This window comes from Sceloporus occidentalis, unplaced genomic scaffold, assembly GCF_023333645.1.
Source record: "Sceloporus occidentalis isolate IW3139 unplaced genomic scaffold, rSceOcc1.0.p SCAF_5, whole genome shotgun sequence".
NCBI lineage: Eukaryota > Metazoa > Chordata > Lepidosauria > Squamata > Phrynosomatidae > Sceloporus > Sceloporus occidentalis.
In genome coordinates this window covers 41,267,755-41,285,216 of record NW_028316985.1, presented here as the reverse complement: position 1 = coordinate 41,285,216, position 17,462 = coordinate 41,267,755, and the positions used below count along the sequence as shown (strand labels likewise).

Below are 17,462 nucleotides of genomic sequence, written 5' to 3'. Positions count from 1 at the left end.
GGGATTATACAAACTGTTTCCTCTTTCCTCTTCCTCCCCTTGGTCTTCCTCCTCTTCCTCCTGTCCCCCAACCACCACTGCCACTGCAAACTCTTTCCTCTTCCTCCTCCCCCAGGTCTTCCTCCTTCAGAAAGATAGTGTGGTGCAGTGGTGTGAGCATTAAGCTACAACTCTGGAGACGAGGGTTTGAATCCTGACTCAGCCATGTAAACCCAGTGGGTGACCTAGGGCAAGTCCCACTCCCTCAGCCTCAGAAAGTGGCAATGGCAAACCCCCTCTAAAGAAGCATGCCAAGAAAAATCCATGATAGGTTCGTTGCCCAAGTTGGAAATGACTTAAAGGCACACAACAACAAGGAGCCCTCCCACAGACCACCTGCCTCCTAGAGCCTTTCAGTTCTGACTCACAGAGGGGGGAAGGGCCCGTTCAGACCACAAGTGTGAACGGGCAATAAAAAATGGATTGTGGCAAACATAGTGAGAACTATGAGTCCAATTGATTCAGGATGGTATCGCCAAGGAAACCCTGGATCTCCTCAGTACAAAATTGTAAGTGTGAATGTGCCCTATGATGGGAAATATATATTTTCCATAATAACATTAGAGAACCATCCTTTTCAGACAATAGAAATGTAGAGTTAAGAGCAAAGCTGTCCATCTTTCCATACATTATTCAATTGTTCTCAACAGATCCTACATGCCTATACACTATACACAAATAAGATCTGTGTGACTCAAGTGTTCTGTGTATTTTGAAGAATCCCTGTGTAATCTGTATCTGAATACATAAACAGACAACCTTGTTGATCAACGTGTTGTTCCTTTGTACATTTCAGTTGTGGCATGTGACTACAGTATGTGTGAGCGATTTCTTCCAGGGCATTATTGATAAGAGTTTTGTGTCTCCAAACACCAAATTAGTCAACAGAAATTTAAAATATTAATCAGATGAATAGAGTAATTCAAGCAAGAGGGAGTGATGTGGCTTTTTTTAGAAGATTTTGAATTTGCTAATCCTTATATGTTAAATAGTAGAATGGATTATGTCACACTGGCACATAGGTACTGGGTTATTCTTATTTTGTAGTAGCTGGATTAAGAGATTACAGGGTCATTCAAAGTACCTTGTTTAACACAACATGAAATGCGTTTTTAATTTATTCCATGGATATTGTCAAGTAATACCATTCACTTTTTGATTTACATGGACAAACAATAAATCTGGAACATACTGACAAATTATGCAGCATAGCATACATGCATCTTTCTAATATTGTAATTTGCACACAGTCAAAGAGACAAAATTTCCTTCTGATTCCATTTTGCCTGTTAAGTACTTTCTTACAGGTCTTTCTTTTTTAACTTTTTCCAACCTCTCTCCCTACATCAGGGGTAGGCAACCTTTTTGAGCCGGGGGCTGGGTTGCTGTCCCTCAGGCGACTGGGGAGCCAAAGCCGGGGGGGAGCTTCCACCCTCCGGGGGCGGAGCCGCATGCCGGGGGCGGAGCTTCCACCCTCCGGGGGCCAGGCCTCCCCATCTTTGCCGGCCCCTGACGGGGCCCCAGGCCCCATCAGAGGCCGGCAAAAAAGCTGGTGGGGGCCGCCAGCGCTAGTGGCCTCCCCCTCTTTGCTGGCCCCTGTCGGGGCCCCAGGCCCCGTCAGAGGCCAGCAAAAAAGCCGGTGGGGGCCGCCAGCACTGGAGGCCTCCTCCTCTTTGCCGGTCCTTTTTCCGTCGCTGGAGCCCTCCAAGAGGGCTCTGGTGGCGGCAGCGGGCCTCTGGGAGGCCCTTTTGCCATTGCCGGGGCCTTCTTGGAGGGCCCCAGGGAAGGCAACCAGCCTCCCAGAGGCCCCCTGCCGCCGCCGGAGCCCTCTTGGAGGGTGCCAGCAACGGCAACGGGCCTCCCAGAGGCCCCCTGCCGCCGCCGGGGCCTTCATGGAGGGCACCAGCGACGGCAACGGGCCTCCCAGAGGCCCGCTGCCGCCACCAGAGCCCTCCTGGAGGACCCCAGCGACGGCATCAGGCCTCTCAGAGGCCCGCTGCCGCCGTCAAAGCCCTGTTCGAGGGCTCCGGTGGCCACAGCGGGCCTCCTGGAGGCCGAAGTCTCGTGCGACCTTTTCTGTGGTCGCGCAAGACTTCACCTCTGGGCGCCGCCATTTTTCGCCCAAATGGCGGGGCCTCATTACTTAAACTTGGTGGGGTTTTTTAACTGAGTGGTATACTCTGTGCAACTGTGGTTGATTCTTAATGTGTCATGTTTACATGGGAATGTCGCTTGTAATATCACCACCACCGAGGCCTGTGACATCACAAGGAGTCATCTTTAGGTCTCAGGTTTTGGCTCTGATATCTTAGCACCTAGGAATAATCCTCAATTGGCAACCATACCCACAGTCAAATTAACCTGTAGAAAACTTCTGGCTTCTTCAACTTGTTGCTACTTCCCCTGAGTTTTGCAGCAAACTAGGCTGATATATGATGCAGGTAAATTTGGGAACAAAGTTAGTTCAGGGGATCCAAACGTGAAGAGTGGCAAGTAGTGAGAGCCGTGGCAAATTGGCTTGGCCCCCTAGTGCTGATACTCCTCACTACTTCTTCCTTCCTTCCTTCCTTCCTTCCTTCCTTCCTTCCTTCCTTTATTTCTGTTTACTCAGATGTACACACAGCACTGGAATACTGTATGTTAGTCCCAAATAGAATGTATTGTTTAATGGTTAATCAACACAAAGGTAGATCACACCGATTCAAAGGCTTTATTCTAGTCGGGACCAACAATAGGATTGAGGCCAAGTTTAATAGGGGATGGCTAGCCAGAATTGTATATATATTTACAGATGCTCATTTTATTGATTTTTATTTTGCTTTTCTAAAGCAGTACTGCACTTTTACACAAGGAAATGTGATTAGCAACAAGACATAAGAAGGAAATTCAATTTTATTCACAAAGTCATAATGCTGCCATGATTTAGATGGGTTTAACATGTGAAACTGCACATGTTGATTTGTGACTGGCGTCTGGGAGCTGTAGTCCAAAAAATAAGTTTCTCAAGATCTGGCTTCAAGGTACTGCTGGCATGGCAACAGCACCAATCATAGTGCTGTTGCTTGAGGCAGTTCTCTGAGAGTCCTTGCTGTGAGTATAGCCTAAATACATTCAAAAAGGAGGAAGTGGTTTTACCTGTATCCTTTGTTCATAACTGTTTTTGGCTTGTAAATGAAAAGGTGATTTGCAAAATGTGGCTGGGAGGAAATGGGAGAGAAATCAATATGATGAATGATCAGGGCAAACTGGGAACAATTTAGAGAATTACATCCGTGTAAGAGCCTTTTCAAATGTAACTTTATGCACTTAACTGACTGGCTTTTAAGGAGTCACATGAACACCAACACAGAGAAATGAGTTAGGGATTGACCATTTATTTTAACTCTTCCAGAGATTAATCTATAAATGGGACACAAAAGAAATCAAAGGTTCCATTCACAGTTCCATATCTTACTATTTCTGAAAAAGAAATCTACATACAATAATCCTTTTAAATTCCATTGAATTCTATTATGTTAAATATACACACTTGAATGCACAAATCTCTTTGGTTTTAAGAGAACTGAAACAAGGTATTGCCTAAAGAGGACGAGCTTATCCTAAAAAATCCTAAAATTTTTATTTATATACCGCTTTTCTTAAAAAAATCAAAGCGGTTCACATCATATATTACGTACAATAACATAACAACAATAACATTAAAACCATCAGCTACTACAACAACTATAAAATACAATTAAAAACTCATGACAGTGTAACAATGCTGTCTGGAGGAGAAGGGGAGGTCTATAGGAGTCAGGAGTCAGGGTATGCCTGCTCGAAAAGGTGTGTTTTCAAACCCTTCTTGAAGCGGTCTAAGGAGGTGGCCAAGCAGAGCTCATCGGGAAGCGAGTTCCAGAGTTTAGGGGCTGAGATGGAAAAAGCCTTCTGAGAGATGGTGACTAATCTGGCCTCTGGAACCTTCAACAAATGCTTCCCTGCAGATCTGAGTGTGCGGGGCGGATTGTATGGGGAGATGCGGTCCTCTAAGTACCCTGGGCCCAAGCCATTTAGGGCTTTATAGGTGATAACCAACACCTTGTATTGCACCCGGAAGCGAATAGGCAGCCAATGAAGGTTCTTAAGGACCGGTGTTATATGACTGGCCCTGGATGTACCAGTGACCAGTCTTGCCGCCATATTCTGTTCCAATTGCAGCTTCCGGGTATGGTACAAGGGTTGCCCCATGTAGAGCGCATTGCAGAAGTCCAAACGAGAGGTTACCAGAGCATGTACTACTGTTTCAAGGTCCCCCCGGCCCAGGTAGGGACGCAGCTGGCGTATCAACCGAAGCTGATAACAGGTGCTCCTGACCGTCGCATCCATCTGAGATGTAAGGTGGAGCGACGAGTCAAGGAGCACCCCCAGACTGCGTACTGAGTCCTTCACAGGAAGCGTGATCCCATTCAGGACAGGTGGAAACACCGCCATCCCTGGGCCAGGAGAACCTATCACAAGTACTTCCGTTTTCTCTGGATTCAGGCTGAGTCTGTTTTCCCTCATCCAGCCCATTACCGATTCCAAGCATTCCACGAGAGGAGAGATGCCAACCTTGGTCACTGCATCAGTTGGAGACATAGAGAAGACTATTTGGGTGTCATCAGCGTACTGATAACCCCGCGCCCCATGCCTCCGGATGATCTCGCCCAGCGGTTTCATGTAAATGTTAAAGAGCATGGGGGACAGAATGGCTCCTTGAGGGACACCAGATTTAAGCGCCCTCTTGTCGGAGCACACGTCCCCCAGCTGCACCATCTGGAACCTCCCGGAGAGGTAGGAACGGAACCACTGAAGCGCAGTGCCCCTGATTCCCAACTCTTCCAGGCGCTCCAGAAGGATACCATGGTCTATGGTATCGAAAGCCGCTGAGATGTCTAAGAGCACTAACAGGGACACGCTACCCCTGTCCATGCCCAGACGGAGATCATCAGCCAGGGAGACCATGGCAGTCTCAACCCCGTAGCCTGCCCGAAAACCGGTTTGAAATGGGTCTAGATAATCCGTTTCATCCAAGATCGATTGAAGCTGGATTGCAACCGCCCTCTCGATCACCTTTCCCAAAAATGGCAACAGCGATACTGGCCGATAATTATTATGCATCAGGGGGTCGAGGGAGGGCTTTTTTAGCAAAGGTTTTACGATGGCCAGTTTCAAGCTAGATGGAAATTGCCCATCCCTCAGTGATGTGTTAATGATACGGTGCAACATTGAAGTTATTGCCGTACCCCCCTGAGCCGCTAGCCATGAGGGGCAGGGATTGAGGGAGCAAGTCGTTTTCCTAACACTTCTAAGGATCTTGTCCACATCCTCGGTACCGACAGACTCAAAGTGATCCAGTCTAATCCAGTCCACGGAGGCTCTGGGAACCTCTACTCTCGTATCTGCTCTGATACTAGCATCAAGACCTTCCCTTAGCCGAGAGGTTTTATCCGCGAAGAAGTTGTTAAATTGGTCACAGCAGGCTTTAGATGGTTCAAGAATAGGGTTCGGGCAGGAGGGAGCCGGGTAAGCTCCCTCACTACCCTGAACAGTTCTGCTGGACACGACTCCGCGGACATGATACGTGCACCATAGAACGAGTTCTTTGTTGCACCTATCGCCTCTCCATAGTCCTTCAAAAGACGGTCTAGGAGAGCCTTGTCGGCTAAGCGCTGGTGTTGACGCCAGTCGCGCTCTAGCCGTCGCAGCACCCACTTCCTTGCCCGGAGATCTTCCTTGTACCAGGGCTTCCTTTTGGAAGCAGGTCTGAGAGGGCCCTTGGGAGCGATACAGTGTATAGCCCTGGAGAGATCAGCATCCCAGGTGTTAGTCAGGGCCTCAACAGAATCGCCGTCATTTCCAACCATATAGCCCTCTAGGTCTTCCTGGAACCTTTTGGGTTCCATCAGCCTTCGAGGGTGGACCATTCTAATAGGTCCGCCACCCCCAGGAGGAATCTGGGTAGATGCCTTGATTTTTGCCTCCACCAGGAAATGATCCGTCCATGACAGGGCGGAAATATTAGTTATTTCCGCCCACGGAATTTCCATGTCCGAACAAAAAACCATATCAAGTGTATTACCCACAGAATGCATCGGCTCCGAGACCAGTTGTGACAGTCCCATGGCTGTCATGGTATCCATGAATTCCCGAGCCGCACCTGATGGAACATAGTTGGCCGTGAAGGGGATGTTGAGGTTCCCCAGGCCCAGAAGCCTGGGGGATTCCAGCACCAGCTCCGAGACCAGCTGTGTCAGCTCGGTCAGGGAGTCTGTTAGCGCACGGGGTGGCCGATAGACCAACAGAATCCCTAAGCTGTCCTTGGCCTTCAGGGTCAGGTAAATACACTCGATAAAGGAAGTTTGTCGGACATGGTTCCTGGATAGAGGCAAGGTGTTCTTATGGACCAAGGCAACACCCCCCCCCCCCCGCCCACCTAACCTGGTCTGGTCCTTCACTGAGTACCCGGCAGGTAGGGCCTGAGCCCACACAGCTTCCCCTTAGGCCCAAGCCAGGTCTCAGTAATGCAAGCCAAGTCGAAGTTGTTATCCTCGAGCAGGTCATGGATAATGTGGGTCTTGTTCTTAATAGACCTGGCATTGCACAGGAGCAGAGACAGGGTTTGTGGTTCGGTTGGAATGACCCTCAGATCTCTTTGGTTAGAAGAGGGATAAGAAGGGGAGATAGATATTAAGCATCGATCTCGCCTTCCCCTGTAACGCTGATCCACTCTCCTACCTCCATACCTCCCCCTGCCCCGCACTACCTCAATAGGAGCCCCGCTCGTGCCAAGAGAGTTACCCCCTACCTCCCCATCCAAAACACTCCCCACATCCATATCCTCCCCCTCCCCCCACAGTACAACAATAGTAAAGGCAGAGGAGAGATACTTCAATCATCCTCTGCCAGTTAGCTGTTACTGGGCGCTGCTTCCCCGGTGGCTTTGGGGCTGGCGCTGGTGTCTCTTCTGGGGGCCGACAGGCCGGCCTTTAGAGGAAGCCGCTCCCACCGGCTCCTCCCTCTTCCAAAACGCCATGCCGGCGGCAAGGCAGAGTCCTCCCTGGCGCTGGGCGCTGCTTCCCCGGTGGCTTTGGGGTTGGCGCTGGTGTCTCTTCTGGGGGCCGGCAAGCCGGCCTTTAGAGGAAGCCGCTCCCACCGGCTCCTCCCCCTTCCAAAACGCCACACCGGCGGCAAGGCAGAGTCCTCCCTGGCGCTGGGCGCTGCTTCCCCGGTGGCTTTGGGGTTGGCGCTGGCGTCTCTTCTGGGGGCCAGCAGGCTGGCCTTTAGAGGAAGCCGCTCCCACTGGCTCCTCCCCCTTTCAAAACGCCACGCCGGCGGCAAGGCAGAGTCCTCCCTGGTGCTGGGCGCTGCTTCCCCGGTGGCTTTGGGGTTGGCGCTGGCGTCCAAGATTCACCTAGATAAGTTCTACTCTCTCAGCTTCCCTTCCCCATCTGCAATATGTCTTTGTTTCAGTGTGTGGTGTTGTTTGCCTTCCAACTGTCCAGTTCCCCCTGTCCAGTTCCCTACGTGGGTCATCCACCAAGGCGACCAAGGCTGTCTCGGTTCATAGCCAGGTCTGAAATCATATTGAAATGGATTGAGATAATTCATTTCATAAGTTGGCAACCCTATCATGGGGTATGGCAACCCTATCATGGTGTTTTCTTGGCAAGATTTGTTTAAAGGAGGTTTGCCATTGTCTTTCCCTGAGGCTGCGAACATGTGACTTGACCAAGGTCATCCAGTGAGTTTTCTGGCTGAGCTGGAAGTCAACCTCTGGTCTCCAGAGTCATACACCAATACTCAAACCCTCGTGTCATGCTGGGATCTACACTTAGAAAATAACTTATGGCTCCTGTCTTGGATGGTAGCCCAAGCTTACTAATCCCTCTTTTGAAAACTTTACCTATTTTATACATGCACCATCCAGTTCTTTCTTCACTAATAAACCCTTCAGGTACTACTATAGGAGTTCAGTCAAACTACCAAATTAATGACAGTAGAGCAGGTTTGGTGCATTAACCTGCTATATTGCACCAGTTTGAGAATAATTATGACCAGCATGCAAGATGAGTGATCATGACCTCTAAACAGATCTCTACTGTCATTACCATGTTTGATGGTATTGAACGCTACTGAGAGGTCCAGTAGAATCAACAGGGATGCACTCCCCCTGTCCAGTTCCCTGCGTGGGTCATCCACCAAGGCGACCAAGCCTGTCTCTGTTGCATAGCCAGGTCTGAAATCATACTGAAATGGATCGGGATAATTCAGTTCATCTAGACACCCCTGGAGTTGGGAAGTCCCCATACATTTCAATACCTTGCCCTAAAATGGTAGGTTGGACACTGGTCAATAATTATCCATTATAGTGGGATTCAGGGATGGCTTTTTTAACAAAGGTCTTACAAGTGCCTCTTTTAGGCACATTGAGACCTTGCCTTGCTGTAGGGAGACACTGACTACCTCCATCATCCACTCAGCCACTCTCCCTCTGGCCTGTTTAATAAGCCAAGAAAGACAAGGATCTAAAACACATGTGGTGGCTTTCACCTCTCCAAGGATCCTGCCCACATCATGAGGCCGCACAAACTGAGAAGCATCCATTAATGCTGGACAGACAGGTGCCAAGGTTACATCCACTGGCATTCTGTCAACTACAGCATCCAAGTCAGAGCAGATCTGAGCAACTTTATATGCAAAGTGCCATGCAAATTCTTCAGTGTGTCATCAAGTGGTCTGCATTTTCTACTTGAGGGTGAGTGTGTAAAAGACCCCTGACCACTCAAAACAGCTTTGTTGGACGGCTCCGTGCAGATGCAGTACTGACAGCAAAAAAATAATTTCTTTGATGCCCGCATTGCCACAGAGTAGGCCTTCAGATAGCCTCTAGCCCATGTTCGATCACATTCACTTCGAGTCTTCTGCCAATGTCACTCTAGCTGCTGTCTTATTCACTTCATCACCATCAACTCCCTGGAGAACCAGAGGGCTGGTTTGGCTCCATTCAACAGGAGGGGGTGTTTAGGAGTGATTGTGTCCTCTGCCCTGGCCATTTCCTCATTCTAAAGGTCAGCCAGAGCTTAAACAGAATCATCTGCCAAAGTGACAGGAGACTCCCCAAGAGCCCTCAGGAATCCATCCGGATCCATCAGCCTCCTGGGGTGGACCATCCTAATCAGTCCCCCACCCTTGCAGAGTTTCCAAGTCCCAGTGAGTCTAAACCTGACCAGACAATTATCTGTCCATGATAACGAAAATGTGGAAAGTTCTACCACACCAAGATCATCATCACCCCGCCAAGCACAGAAAACAAGGTCCAGAGTGTGCCCAGCAGCATGTGTATGGCCAGATACCACTTAGGATACAGCCATGGAGGCCATGAAGTCCTGAGCCACTCCTGACAGGGCAGTCTCAGCATGGATGTTGAAGTCCTCCAACCCTAATAGACGAGGAGACTCCAACACAACCCCGAGACCATCCCAGCTAGCTCAGGAATGAAGACTGTTGTGCAATGGGGTGGGTGGTACACCAGCAGAATCCTTATTCTGTCCCAGCTACGCACCTTTAAATAAACACACTCAAAACCTGTAGACTGTGTGAGGGGGGGGATGGAATCGCGATAGACCACTGCAGCTCATCCTCCCTGCCCCCCAGATCTTGCCTGCTGCTGCACAGAGAAACCTGGTGGTCAAGGCTGAGAGAGATTGACACACACACCCCAGCGTCATCCAACCAGGTCTCTGTTATACATTCCAGATCAGCTTGTTCTTCCAGGATCAAGTCCTGAATGGCAGCTGTTTTACCATTCTCTGACCTAGCGTTCAACAGCAGCATTTTTAGGTTGGCGGGGGGGGGGGGCTGTGACAAAGGCTATCCAGACTATTTGGATTTGGAGACAACCCTCTTGTGCTCCCCTTTTCCTTGGCATTTTAATTGTCTCTTCCCTTCGTATCTCTCTCTGCCCTGAATGACTCCAATGGGATTCCTTGTGGGTACAACAACAACAAAATGATATTTTGTACCTCTTTTACTAGCTAGAATATGAGTACATTGATTGATTAAAAGGCTAATATAAAAACAAAGCATAAATCAAACCCACAATGCTGACTACTTAAATGGAGGAAGGTATCTATAAAGTAGGAGTGAGAATCAAGCAGCATTTCAAATGATGCTGCACTACATATACAAGCATTCCTCATAAAGGGAAAATGAGAATTGCAGGATTCCAATAATATCGGCAGCTAACAAGGCCAATGCAATTTTAGGCTGATAGTGTCTAGATCAAGGGAAGTAATAGTGCCACTCTATTCTGCTTTGGTCAGGCCTCACCTGGAATACTGTGTCCAGTTCTGGGCACCACAATTCAAAAAGGATGTGGAGAAACTGGAGCATGTCCAAAGGAGGGCAACTAAGATGGTGAAGGGTCTGGAAACTATGCCCTATGAGGAACGACTTAGGGAGCTGGGTATGTTTAGCCCAGAGAAGAGAAGGTTAAGAGGTGATATGATAGCCCTGTTTAAATACTTGAAGGGATGTCATATTGAGGAGGGAACTAGATTGTTTTCTGCTGCTCCAGAGACTAGAACACAGAACAATGGATGCAAACTGCAGGAAAAGAGATTCCACCTCAACATTAGGAGGAACTTCCTGACAATAAAGGCTGTTCGACAGTGCAACACACTCCTTTGGAGTGTGGTGGAGTCTCCTTCCTTAGAGGTCTTTAAACAGAGACTGGATGGCCATCTGTTGGGGATGCTCTGATTTAGATTTCCTGCATGGCAGGTGGTTGGACTGGATGGCCCTTGTGGTCTCCTCCAACTCTATGGTTCTGTGATTCTATGGAGGGCCACGTGTGCTTTAGAGCAAAACTGCATGGTTCCAGAAAGAGTTTAAAAAAAACAGTCTATCTGATCTTCAGTCCCAGCTCCAGCACTAGCTTCATGCAAAGCTATTTTCTGCTTTGCTTCCACTATGGCCTTCAGACATTTCAGTTTAACAGTGCTAGGCTAGAATAAGAATAGAATAGAATAATTGCTACATTTTCTCATAACAGTGTATATTGTAAACCTTTTGTCTGAGTAAAAATGAAAAAGCTGTCATTGTAAGCATCAAAATGTCACTAGTGGCCCTCTAAGTGTTCCCTTCCCTTCCTGCCATAAGCAATAAATGTCATTTCTGGGGCAGTATGTAACAATTGAATGTAACAGAACAATGCAATAGTCACTCATTGCCAGAAGCTCTTTCTTACTTTTGTAAATATTAATATGATGTCATACCTGCCACTAGCCACATTTTAGAGTGAATTATATTCAGCATCTTTCTAGAAAATAAATACAAATTGCTGTCCAATGACTTTAATAATATTTTAAAATATTATTAAAGTCATTGGCTCTGCACCACCCCCAGGAGTGCCAGATACCACAGTCAGGATAAATAAAGAAATAGGATGGATGGGTGGACGGACGGATAGACGGACGGACGGATGGACAGACAGACAAGACAGACAGACAGACAGATAGATAGATAGATAGATATAAGATGGGGGACACCTGGCTTAACAAGACGACTTGTGAAAGGGATCTAGGAGTCCTAGTAGACCACAAGTTGGATGTGAGTCAACAATGTCAGCAGCTAAAAAGGCCAATGTGATTCTAGGCTGTATCAAGAGAAGTATAGTGTCTATAGCAAGGGAAGTAATAGTGCCACTGTACTCTGCTTTGGTCAGGCCACATACTGTGTCCAATTCTGAGCACCACAGCTCAAAAAGGATGTTAGCAAGCTGGAGTGTGCTCAGAGGGCAACCAAAATGGTGCAGGGTTTGGAAACCACGCCTTATGAAGAAAGACTTAGGGAGCTGAGTATGTTTAGCTTGGAGAAGAGACAGATAAGAGGTGATATGATAACCCTGTATAAACGTTTGAAGGGATGTCATATTGAGGATGGAGCAAGCTTCTTTTCTGCTGCTCCAGAGAACAGGACCTGGAACAATGGATGCAAGCTACAGGAAAAGAGATTTCACCTCAATATTAGGAGGAACTTCCTGACAGTAAGGGCTGTTCCACAATGGAACACACGCCCTTGGAGAATAGTGGAACCTCCTTCTTTGGAGATCTTTAAGCAGAGGCTGGATGGCCATCTGTCGAGTATGCTTTGACTGAGAATTCCTGCATGGCAGGGGGGTTGGACTGGATGACCCTTGTAGTCTTTTCCAACTCTATGATTCTATGATTCTTTACTTCCAATTCAGTGCTATCAGGGAATACTACTACTTTGAATGGATCCAGACACTTTTTAAATTGCACTTATTTCCACTGAAATAGATAGGTTAGATTCAGCAGCGCCTTGCACAAGTGGAAGGCTTCTTTATAAAGAGAAAGCCTTTATTTGACTTAGTACAATTTTAATGAGAAAGACAACTGAAATCCAGCCATGTACATCCACTTGGTAACCTCGGGCAAGTCACACCCTCTCAGCTTCAGAGGAAGGCAATGGCAAACCCCCTCTGAACAAGAAAAACCCACGACAGGTTCACCTTAGGGTCACCATAAGTCAGAAATGACTTGAAGGCACACAACAACAAAAAACTTATACTAGTAAAGTATCTGCCAGCAAAAACAGTTGATCAAGACCTTCAAAATGCATGCTTATACTAAATCCATTTTGTGGGAAATCTTCCAGCTCGCTCTTCTGCTCTAGTTTGCACAAAAGTGTCACCACCAGAATTTTTTCAATTCACATATCTCTTGATCTTAACCTACTGGGACAAAGTAATAATCAGCTTTTCTTATAAATTTTATTGGGACTCAGGTTAAGTAATCTATCTTGTATCCAGTTCTGTTACAAGGTTTATGGACATATAAAAAGATTCTAGAGATACGTTATGCTCATTCTAGTTACTCACTTAATTTTTTAAGCACATAGTGTAGATGCATCCTCACTTACCCTTGGCCTTACATTTGTACATTTCCTATGACTTTACATTATGCATTATGTATCATCTGGTGAGCAGTTAGTTTCAATTTTCTCTTAAACTGGGTCAATGTGCAAAGATTGTTATGTGTCCACTCGTCTTTCATCTTTCAAGGCTTATCACATTGGCATTCTAGTTCTTGCAGTTTATTGTCAAGGAGGGAACTGACTGCATCTGTTTTTCATGTCAAGCACTTTCAGAAACTTACACCAACAGGTACACTTTACCCCTTGCTAATATGATAAATTTAGAGAAACAAATACAATGAGAAGTACACACTCTTATCTCCTTGTCATTCATCACAGATTTTTGTGAATAGTCCACTTAAGAGAGGGGAAAGTCTATAAAGCACATCTTAGTGGTGTCATAGAAGCCTAAAATCCTGGACTATATGTACTCGACTATAAGTCGACCTCTTGTATAAGTCGAGGGCAAGTTTTGGGGGCAGAATTATGGATTTTGATATGACTCGTGGATAAATCGAGAATAAAACTTAGGGGCATGTAACAAAGGATATAAAGAATGAAGTTTACTATCTTCATACAGCAATGTCTTACTCAGATCCTTCCAAGCTCAATTCCTCTTGGCACTCCTTTGAAGGGAAGCACCAAAGAGGTGCACCATTGCCATTTTCCCACCCAAGCTTTCAAAAAGGGCAGAAGCAGTAACATGGTGGAAAGAGTAGAGGGTATTGGTGCTTCTTTTGGGTGCTCCCAGGATGAACTAAGCTTTTACCTTTTGCCTCTTTACACAGAGAAGGGGAAAAGTTAAAATTCAGTACTTACATTGACCCCATGGATAAGTCAACCAAGCTTTTTGCAGTCAATTTTTTTGACAAAAATTCCTAGACCTATACATGAGTATCTACAGTAATTATGTTCTAAAAATGGCTCTGTGAGGGGGGAGGAGCCACGAGCGATGGTGTGAGCAGCTAAGATCGACCGCTCCTGAAAGCAAAGCCTAAAAAGCTAAAAAAATCTCTCCTAATGAGAAAAAAAACTGTGAGTAACAGCAAATAAATATATCGGAAAGGGAAGAGAGCAGATTGGAACTGTTTAATTAAAGTTTTAAAGGGAAGGAAGAGAAATAAACAGCAATCTAACATACGGCATTGCCGGCTAGAGGTTTGTCAGCCGAGCGGACGCTTGGATTGCTGGTAGATGTCTAAAAGCCAAAAGAAAAATAAGGAACTCAAACAAACAGTGATAAACTGGGGAAGAGAGTCTAAACAACACCCTTCCGACAAAGCTTATAGTCGTTTGCAAAGAATAAGTTCTCAAGAGAAGCTTGGAACTTGTAATAAAGAAATGAAAAAGACAACGTCTAAGGAGGAGGTGGGAAAAAATGGAGCTAGACCCAAACAACAGGGCGAAGTTCCGGGAACAGAGCCAAAACAAGAAGAAATAAAGATATGGTTAGAAAAAACTCTCACTGAAAACCAAAATAAAGGTTTTGAGACCATGAACGAGTTGATAATTAAAAATAATGCTATTTTAACAGAAACTATAACTAAGACAATTATGGGTGAAATGAAAAAATCTTTTCAGATGATTACAAAAGAAATTGAACAAGTGGATAAAAAAGTCCAATTAATACAAAGTCAACAGAAAGATCAACAAAAAATAACTTTGGAACATTCAACCAGATTGGACCAGCTGGAAAGGAAAATTATTGACTTGCAGGATCGTAACAGAAGGAATAATATCCGCATCCGAGGCTTTCCTGAGTTGCCAAATGAAACATCCAGATCATTAAAAACAGAAATCCTTAAATGGCTACAAAGCATTGTCCCTCAGATGACTTGGGCAGAGGAGGAAGTGGAACGACTACACAGAGCATCAACAGTTAAAAGGGGCTTGACCCCTAGAGATGTAATCATGAAAATAACAAGTTTTTACAAGAAAGATCAGTTAATGAAAGAAATCAGGAAACTCTCAGGAGGACTGAAATATGGAACCACCACAATTGAAATTTACAATGATTTATGTCCAGAGACTATTAGTTGGAGAAGAAGCATTAAGCCTTGTATTGCAGTTCTGCAAAAAAGTGGAATAAGATACAGTTGGGGCTATCCTGTATTTTTGAAATTTCAATGGAAAGGAAAGCAGCACAAGATTTTCTCCATGGAGCAAGGATTGCAGCTGTTGGAGCAATTGGATCTGGCCAAGCAAGGAGGAGAGAGCGACAAGGGTGCAGCTGGAGGAGCCAAGGAATGATAGAAAACAAGGACAAGGACGTTGACTTTTTTGCTATTCTATACTTTTCTCTTTTTCTTCTTTTTCTTCACTTTCTTCTTCTTTTTTTTTTTTAAAGGACATGACAGGAGAGATTAATAATAAACAACCAGGAGGAAGAAATGGACCACACATCAGAGAGATGGCTTCTTTCTCCCCCCCCTCCTGGAGGGCTAATAGAAGCCATGGGCGAGGTCTAAGACCTTGGGGATGGAGGAGGGGAAGAAGGGATAGGTGGGTTAAATGGGGAAGGGGGGAGGGACGGGAGGGGGAGGGAGGGAGGGAGGGAGGGAGGGAGGGAGGGAGGGGGGAAATGTTTGTAGGGGTAGTGCACTGAAGAGCCTAGATAGAAGATGTAGAATAGCAACATGGATAACAAAATAAGGATAGCAACATTAAACGTGAAAGGACTGGGGTCTGTAATTAAAAGGAAAAGGATTGAATCATTAATGAAAAAACAGAAAGCGGATATTTTTTTTATTCAGGAAACGCACCAAGCGAAATCAGGATCGTCGGAATTGAAGATGAACTGGGTTGCCACATATGAAAAAGCATATGGTACTTCTAAAGCAAGAGGAGTAGCAACCTTAATATCTAAGAAATGTGGGTTTGATATACTAAAAGTTAAGTCAGATGAAAAAGGAAGATTTGTATTGGTGCAAGGAATGATGGGGGGAGAAAAATACTTGTTGGTAAATGTGTATGCTCCAAATGAAAATCAAATGGAATTTTATGAAAAAGTATTTAAGGAAATGGAGGATATGCAGGGAGATTACACAATTATGGCAGGAGATTTCAATATGGTCATGGATAAGGTTAAAGATAAATCAGACCCAACAATAAGGGACAGACTTAATAAGATTACACCTTTGAACAAAATAATGAATAGGAAAGAATTGAAAGATGTATGGAGATTGATTAAAGGAGATGAAAAGAACTATACTTACTATTCAGCGGTTCATAAAAATTATTCTAGAATAGATTTCATTTTTGTATCCAAAAATATGATGTCAAGGGTATTAAATAGTGAAATAGAAGGAATAAAAGTTACAGATCATGGAATAGTAAACATGGATTTCATAACTAAAAAAGATTATAGAGAAGCAAAAAGATGGAGGTTAGACACTAGTATACTTAATAATAAAGAAATAGTGAATAAAATAGAGGAAGAATGGCAGGTTATATGGGATATTAATAACAAAGAGATTTCTCAAGCTTTATTATGGGATACTATGAAAGCAGTGGCAAGAGGGATTTGTATTAGGGAAACATGCAAGGTAAGGAGACAAAAGGAAGAGAGAAAAATCAAATTGGAAACGGAAATTGAAAAATTAAATAAGGATTATATAAAGAATAGAAGTAAAAATATATATATAAAACTGCAAGCGAAAAGAAAGGAATTAGAGAAGATAGAAATAGATCAGATCCAGAAAAATTTGATATATTTACGGAGGGAGTTTTTTGAATATAGTAACAAAAATTCAAAAATGTTAGCAAGATTAACACAAAAAAAGAAAGAGAAAAATTTGATAGGGGTTATAAAGGACAAAACAGGGAAAAAATGTATGCTGATGAAAGAAAAGATAAAGATATTTGAAGAATACTACAAAGATTTATATACAGCAGGGGATAGTTCAATTGACAAAATTGAGGAATATATAGAGAAAAATTGGAGAACAAAGATAGAAGAAGAGGATAAAGAAATAATGGAACAACCAGTTTCGAAAAAAGAAATTGAAGAAGTGATAGATAAATTAAAAGGAGGGAAATCACCAGGAATGGATGGATTAGGACCAGAATATTATAAAACTTTTAAAAAGGTTTTAATACCTAAATTAGAAGTGTTATACAATAAAATTTTAAATGGAGAAAGGATCCCACCATCATGGGACCACTCAATGATAATATTGATTCCAAAACCGGATAAAGATTTGTCAGATCCAGGTTCATATAGACCTATATCCCTTATCAATCAGGATGCTAAAATATTAACAGCCATAATGGCAAAAAGAATGAATAAGTTTATATATAAATATATTCAAAATGATCAATGTGGATTTGTGCAAGGAAGACAAATGTCAAATTTAATAGGAAGAGTATTGAATAAAATAAATATAATAGAGAAAAGAAAGCAGAAAGCAGGAATAATGGCATTAGATATTTATAAAGCTTTTGATTGTGTGGAATGGCCAGCATTA

The 17,462-nt window shown here is 44.5% G+C and overlaps 1 protein-coding gene across 6 annotated transcripts in view; it reads left to right on the top strand.

Annotated features, from left to right (window-relative positions):
* The window catches only part of LOC149312058 (anoctamin-4), a 186,539-nt gene that overhangs the window by 78,580 nt on the left and 90,497 nt on the right, over positions 1–17,462 (top strand). The window lies entirely within an intron of this gene.